General features: G+C 49.7%; 1 long non-coding RNA gene across 1 annotated transcript; it reads left to right on the top strand.

The window, feature by feature from the left end:
- Nucleotides 1-931: 931 nt before the first annotated feature.
- LOC135580223 (uncharacterized) lies at nucleotides 932-2,866 on the top strand. The gene is made up of 2 exons (XR_010474564.1): nucleotides 932-1,108; nucleotides 1,209-2,866. It is a non-coding gene; the product is annotated as an uncharacterized LOC135580223 (long non-coding RNA).
- The last annotated feature ends 4,694 nt before the right edge of the window (nucleotides 2,867-7,560 follow it).

The following is a 7,560-nucleotide window of genomic DNA, read 5'->3' as shown; positions in this document are numbered from 1 at the left end:
GCACCAGTAAGAGCAGCAGGCTCAGAGCACGGGGCTGTCACTGGGGATTAGTCACGTCCTTACCCACAGGAAAGCTGCTGAGAAGAACAAATATTGCATCCTACAGTTTACAGGCTCCTTTCGCAGTCAATGTTTTTCTTCCCCATGGAATACAAAATTACACAAAGCTAAGCTTCCTGACCTTTGCTTGATGGCCTTTTTCTTTCCAAATGTGAGAGGAAAGGCTGTGGTTTTGTTCTGCAAAGCCTTCTCCAGACACACCAACCCGCTGTTGGCCAACGAGTGTCTGACAGCCCCGCGGGCCGGGATCAGCTCCCTGGGACAGAGCGTCTCACCATCCCTGCGCTCCTCCTTCTCACCATTCCTCTGCGGGAACCCCCCTCCTTGAACCCAGGTCACATGTGAGCTAAAAGACTCTGCAATTTGGGATTCCGTGGTGTTTTACTTGCTGAGCTGGGGTTGAATTAAAGCGCTCCCCTGCTGCTGTTTGCTCGTTGTGCAAGATCCCTTCAAGTGCACTTCGCAGTATCTTAGTTGATACTGTCATAGATACACAGCGTAGTATCTTCTAAGTACAATGACACAGTCACACACATGGAGGATCGGCACTTCCTATTGGGGCTGCAAATCACATTCCCCACCCCACGATTAAAGGCACATTAAATATTTGTACAGCTGTCACGCCTAGAGGCCCCATCAGCATTGAGGTCCAGGGTACTTGGTGCTCTAAAAACCTAACGATAAGAGTCAGTTCCTGCCCCAAAAGAATGCGGCCCCGGCTCAGGCTTCCCTGCCGGCCGGGGTGGTGCTTGCCTTGCCTTGCCGTGCCTCTTTCGCAAACCTTTGGCTGGCGGAAAGACCAGTTATCAGGGGTGCAGGAGGGTGGAGGCTTTGTTTTAATTCTGTGTTCTGGCTCTCGTTTGTTTTACAGATGAGGACCCTCTGCTGACAACACCCGGCTGCTGTGAGACACACCGTTCCCAAAATGAGCAGGATGGGAGCCGGGAAAAAACGAAACCATACAGCACAGGGGATGCTCTCTGCACTGAGAATTACCTCTGCTCATCTAACAACCTTTTCCCCATTACAAGAGGAGGATTTCTGGCAGGTAGAAGCACATTCCTTGACCGTGGGAGGTCCACATGCAATTTCTGTCTGTCAGACATCCTGCACCAGTGACTCTGCTTCATTTTTGTGCAACTCCTCAGGTCTTCGGTGTTGCTGCTTTCCCAGGTGTGTTGCAGGCGTTAATGCTGCCCGGGGCGGGCGGCCCGCACGTGGCGCTGGGCTGGACCCGCTTGCTCACGGCTGGGCACGGCATTAACCACCGGTTTCACAATGAGGAGAGGCCTTGGCAGCAGAACTGGTGACTGGAAGTGACTCAGGACTGGAGATGGGGCGAGAGGAGCGGTTTCTGGTCAGGGCAGCCCGGCATTGCCTGCAGAGGAAGCCGTGGTGACCTTGCAGTGAAACACAGGGCTGGGGTTTGGACCGCCCACTGGCTGGGACAGCACTGGCATCAACAGGACTTGTCTCCAAATGCAAACCCGCCTGTGGAAATACAGCCTTGCAAATAAATATGGTCTGGTACTCAGCAATCGAAGAACGTAACGTGCCACTAACCACCAGCTTTATATACCTCTGGAAGATTATTGAACGTTTTCCTCCAGCAACTCAAAGCATTTGCTCCCTGCAGTGCCTGCTGTGTCTGCTCAGCTCCAGCCCAACAAAGCCAGTGAGGCCGAGCTCACCCTGACCTCCAGCCCAAGCTGCAACTCATCATGCGCCAAGGGGAGCCCCTTAGGCCAGGCTCTGGGCGTAGCTCAAAGATCCGGAGCCAGGTGCAGCATGTCCATGATCTTAAGGGTCTCTTCCCACCAAAATGATTCTATGATTCTACCATGGGCCAAACTGCAGAGGAGTAAACCACGTGCAATACCTGCTGCTGTGTTCGTGCTGCAGCACGGTGCAGTGAGGAGTGCTCGGGCATTTGTGCCAGTGTATGCACCGTGAATTCATTAGCCTCTGGGAATCTGCTTGTGAGATGAATTTAGCTCTCTAATAATTCACCTTTTCATAGGTAGCTGCCTCACACTGCGTGCGTGGCCAGCGGTACACTCGATTTGCCCATGTGTGTTAACAGGTCACCCAGAGATCCCAGTTTCCCCAGCACAGCACTTGCTGGGTGACTGGGGAGCTCTTCCCCTGGAGCATTCCACCAAACTTTGTCCCCCCAAGATGGGAGATCATCCCCGGGGAGATAAACCACAGCCCTTTCGACCCCTGTTCCAGCAAGGGGCTGTCGCTGTCCTTGCTGAGCCACATCTGCACCAGCTGTGGTTTGGTGACAGATCCGTGCACAGCGGGAACCCTTCCCGGCTGACAGGGAGCGGTACGAGCCATGTCCTGCACTGGCCGTTCCCTGCGAACCCTGAACGTCCCTGTGCCTGGAGCTGCCGTTTGGTTTATTTTAGGGATGGCAATGACTAACATGTTGGTATCGCCTTTCAGAACTCTTAAAAATAGAAGTTAAAAAGTTGCTTCGCATAATCCCTACAACGTAACACCTTCCTGGTGGAAAGGAAGAGACCAGCCACAGCAGCAACAGGACATGAGTGTTTTCGAAATTAGCTCTGATCCAGAGAGAAGTGTGATTACGAGTTATTCATATGGAGCCTTTTTCCTTCACAGACTGCACAAAAAGTGGATCAACAGAGTGAGTGCTGTTTCACAGGGCTAGAAGAGGATCCAGATCACTGGATCCTTCAGTTGATTTATCTTACTCAATTACAGCTTCCTTGCCTTGTAGTAGATGTATGATCAGTAAAAGATAATTCTGTCAAGGTATTAAAAGCAATTAGACGTACACGTTTCATCATTTGTCTTTTCAAACATTTAAAGCCCCCTGTAGAACAACATCCTTCTGCCAGTTGTTCTTTACAAGGATAAGAAAACAGGCCCTTCCCCGATTTCTCGCAAACCGGGGTTTCCCAGCCGTGTGTATCATCAGTGAATCAAATAAAGACAAATCTGGTCTCTCGTTTCCAGTTAAGCCTGTCATGTTATATGGCACGACATGAGAAACCAGCGCAGCTGATCTGGCGTGTCACTGCTGCAAAAGGAAATTAAAACCAATACAGATTTATGAAAGGAGGCCCATTTCTGGCAGCAGGCTTGGATTTCCTGGCTGACTGCTAATGCCAAAGTGCAGATCGGCTATTTTATGTTAGCGAAGGGAAATCCCGACAATTCATGCTGCAGCATTAAAGCACAGGCCTCTAAAAATAGCATGAAAGAGCTGGACTGGAAACAACAATAGAAATGAAAAAGAAAACCTTGTCTTTTTGCTTGCTTGCTTTTTCGAAACTAAGAGTGCTAAACTCAACCCCAAGAGCCAATTTCAAAGTGACAGGGGCTGGAGGGCAAGATGAGAATATCAAAATATCCAGGTGGCTCATGTTGGGTGGGATGAAACAATTGCTACTGCACAGGGACATTTTTCTATTTAAATCTTACATTTGTTTCAGGTTTTCAAAACTCACTTCTTTAAAAAGGAGGGCGATTTCCCAACCTCTGCGTGCTTTATCACGGTTTCACCATTCCTCTTTGACTGGGTTCATTTTTCCCATGATCCCGATAATTAATCCACATGGATACACGTTGAATTCAGATGCTTCGCTGTTTGACCTGCACGCTCTTGGTGCTTGTTCTGATACAACCCAGGCCCTTCGCTCCAGGGAAGACAAGGATGAGAAACAGCTTCTCTGCTGAACCTGCCTTCCTCTTGCAGTTCCGTTCCTCAAAGCCACGGGGAGAAGCAGCAGCAGGAAAGGATCTTTCCTCACCAAGGGCCCTTCAAATACCATTGGGAGACCACACATGAAAACACATCTCATGCTATCCCGCCATAACGTGGGAAAAATCAAGCATCCCTAGGCCAGGGAAACGATGTCAGAGGCTGCAGGTTTCTCACAGTTGTCTTAAATAGGCAATGTTCTTAAAAATACCAGCTCGGTTTGCTGGAGGAGGGTTGGGACTCGCAGCGTTGTCCCAGGAGATGAGCGATGGTCACATCAGTGTCCCAAGGAGAAGCTCTGGGCCTTCTCCTGTGCCCGACTCCCTTTGCAGGTTGAAAAAGCAAAGTTTATGGGAATTTCTAGTGGGTTTTTTCCCTTGGAAACAGCGTTTCTCAGGGAATTTTACTGTCTGAGCGGAAGAGATCAGCACCATGGGGTGGGATATTTATGCAGCTGGCTCATCGCATTGCTTTTGTGTCATTTTTCCAGTGGTCTAGTTATTCATGAACCTATCAATTAATTCTCAAACTGACTCATTAAGTAAGCACTTTGGTATGGCAATATCCAGCATTGCTTTTCTATATTTTTAACATTCTTGCTAATCCATAACATGAATGAAAGCCGGAGTAAGAAAGAGCTAATGAGTCCTGTAAGGGTCTGTTCTCTGCTGGCTTTGTGTGTACAGCTCCCATTAATGTTAACTGGCCTTACAGAGGCACGCACAGAAAAGGAAGATGTACCCTAGAAGACAGAAAAATCTACTTATTTGTCCAGACAGGTGATGATCCCCTGTTCCGTAGCGGGCTTGGTGGCAGCCTCACTGCGTACAATAGTTATTTTGCTTTACCTCCCCTCAAAAGCCACGAGATACATTGCAGATGAAAAGATTGCCATGTAAATTCAGTTACATTATTTCTGCCACCACAGCGCACGATTTAATACAAAAAGAAAAATAAACCCCCAGCCCACTGCCATCCCACGGTGTCAGGGGAGCGCTTGGCGTCTGCTTAACTTTCAGCATGCATTTGAACTGTATAGAAAATTTAAATACATTCCTGACTTGGACCTACAGGGAAATCAGCAAAAATAAATCTCAACTGCTGATGCGAGGGGCTGCAGGTTTTGCACTTTTTGTACCCATGGTTTGTGTGCGGGACGAGATGCGCAGCCCCAGCTGGGCTGCTCGGGTCCGGGGAGCAGCAAGGGCGATGGCAAGAGCCGTCCCAAGGCTCATCGCGGCCGTGGTGTCCCCCCCGCTGTCCCCACAGTGTCACTAATCTGTGCGACCTGCTGCTGACACCCGGGTAATCCCCCTGTGGCCACACGTCCAGCAAGATCATCTCTGAGCTTTGCCCGCCACGGGGTCGCTGTCCCCGGGCTGTGACCGCCACACAACTCTGCAGTTGTTATTCCTTCCCAAGACGATCTTTGTGGTCTATCCCATCCCTCCTCCTGGAGAAGCCGCTGCCGTGCTGTTGTGACAGTCCCTTTGCCACAGACACGGCAGCGGCAACTTCGTGTGCATGGCTGCAGGACCGACTGGCAGCCGAGACCCCAGAAAATGGTTAAACTGTTGATTTTCACCTTTTACTTCAGCGATGTTGGAGACCGAACTAGTGCCTCCCGCCTCAGCGCTGCTGGGAGGCGACTGGAGCTGAGCCGAGCCCTGGGCTGAGATTTGTTCCCATCGCTGTTCGCATAAAGGATTTCCATCGCCAGAACCAGTAACTGCAAAACGTCTGGGAAGTGGCAAAGAAAGTCTTTCTTGAATAAGTTTCACAAGAAGGAAAGTGAAAACACACTGAGGAGTTTTGCTTTGGGGGACGTTAAGCTTTCCTCAGCCAAAGTTTGCCCATGGGGTCAGGAGCTGAGGAAAAAATGTCTGTTCCATCCCATCAGAGGGGCACGAGAAATGCCTGGGAGGGGGACAACACTTCTTCAATGTGCAAGGACCACAACAATGCAGTGATTCGTTAGAAACCTCGTGCGTAACAGCATCATTGAACAGACCAGGATTTGGATGGTACCTATAGAAACAGTGAATGGAGCCGCTATAACCCCCCACCCTGTTGTGCAGGTGGCCTCAAAATTTAAAATAAATAAATAAATGAAAATCAATCTATTTGTTTTTGTTTTGATTTGTGGATTTTTATTTTTTTTCTGTTTGTTTTGTTGTGTTTTCTTGGGGTTTGTGTTTGTTTTTAATTATTGTTCTTGAAACTACACAGCAACAAAAGCCAATTCCTAACGACTAATGAATCATATTCCTCTGCCCTCTAATCTCAGCAGCTCCTGCCGAAGGACAGCAGCGGTGGACACTGCTCTGAATTGTACAGTCTCGTAAAGGAAATTGTTAAAATGCTCTCTGGTCATGAAGGTCAAGTAGTTCGGAGGTGTCCGGAGCAGCCGAGCAAGGCGTTTCTGGCGCAGGCTGTGCCGGCCTCCTGCCCTCATCCTGCTGACCCGGACCGTTGCATCACTCCCTCGCCCCAGGAACAGTCTGCATTTTTCCACAATTAATTGAATAATTAATTTGTTTTTCCAGAGGAGAGGAGCTCTCCATTAAAGTGATGACTCTGGAGATTTCGGAGGGGGACAGCGGCAAGGGAAGAAGTTTCTGGGACAAGGAGGGAAAGACCAAAGATTTTTCCTTTTTGTTCCTGCTAGGAGGTGTATATATGCCCACATATATACATCTGTATGTATAGACAATTTTCCAGCTACTTTTTGGGGAATGCTAGACAGGAAACTGATGCAAATATTCATCCTTCCTGCCTCCCCTCCCAAAGCAAGGCCAGGCTTGCACTGGCTGAACTGACTTCCCCAGCAGCACGTTCAGAGCAGGGCAGAAATGACTAAAACGTGTGGAAAAAAGCAAACAAACAAAAGCCTGCCAGATGTTTGCAATGCAAACCTAAGGAACGCGGAGCACACGGGGGAAACCAATGCTCGCGTTGCACTCCAAGCCAGGCTGGAGAAGCTGCCAAGCCTGGAGCAGGAACCGGGTATTTTGATCCCTCAGAGTCAGGCAGATGTCCACTGCATTTTCCCTGTTTGCATCCTGGTGTTGCCCGTTGCAGGGAGAGAGCAGAGGTGATGAGGATTTCAGTTAGAGGCATCGAGGTGTCTCGTCATGCCCCCGGCTCAGGCTCCAGGCCAAGCTCAAGCTGAACTCTGCACTCCTGGGGCTGACTGGCCTTGCAGGGGAGCTCAGCTTTGCTGGTCCCAGCTTGTACCTTGTTGCTGCTCTCCCCAGGGTTTGCGTTCAGCGTTGGTGGTAAATCCTACCCCAGTCTGTCGCCCGGCTTATGCTCTGGGCAGCAGGAAACCTTCCCTGTGGAGTTAATGGGTAAGAACAACCTCTTGCGGCATTTGCACATTTATCCGCGCTTACTGCAGCTGTCACTGCACTTTTGAAGTGTTACCAGTGAAAAATCATTTCTTGAGAGCTCTTGCAGCTTTTGATACAGCCCCTTGTGAGAAGCTCTTAGCAAAGCAGTAAGGGAAAGGCGAATCCTGGCTGCCAAAGAAGAGAAAAAGGAAAAAAAGTGGAACAGCCGTGTACCACCCTGGGAAGAGCAGCCATCCAGCGGCAGCGTTTCCTCACACTTCTCTTAACACTCAGCCTAAGAGATGAAGCAAAGGGCAAAGCAGCAGATTCTCCGTACCCAGAGCGATTCAGCAGGATTCCGCAGAGCAGCTCGTTGAGCAATAGTCCAGCGCACGGAGAGCAGGGAGGACACGGGCGAGACCCTGCGTATCA

Source organism: Columba livia, chromosome 9 (genome assembly GCF_036013475.1).
Source record: "Columba livia isolate bColLiv1 breed racing homer chromosome 9, bColLiv1.pat.W.v2, whole genome shotgun sequence".
In the NCBI taxonomy this organism is placed as follows: Eukaryota; Metazoa; Chordata; class Aves; order Columbiformes; family Columbidae; genus Columba; species Columba livia.
The sequence above is the reverse complement of the archived record's forward strand: the minus strand, read 5'-3'. Positions and strand labels throughout refer to the sequence as shown.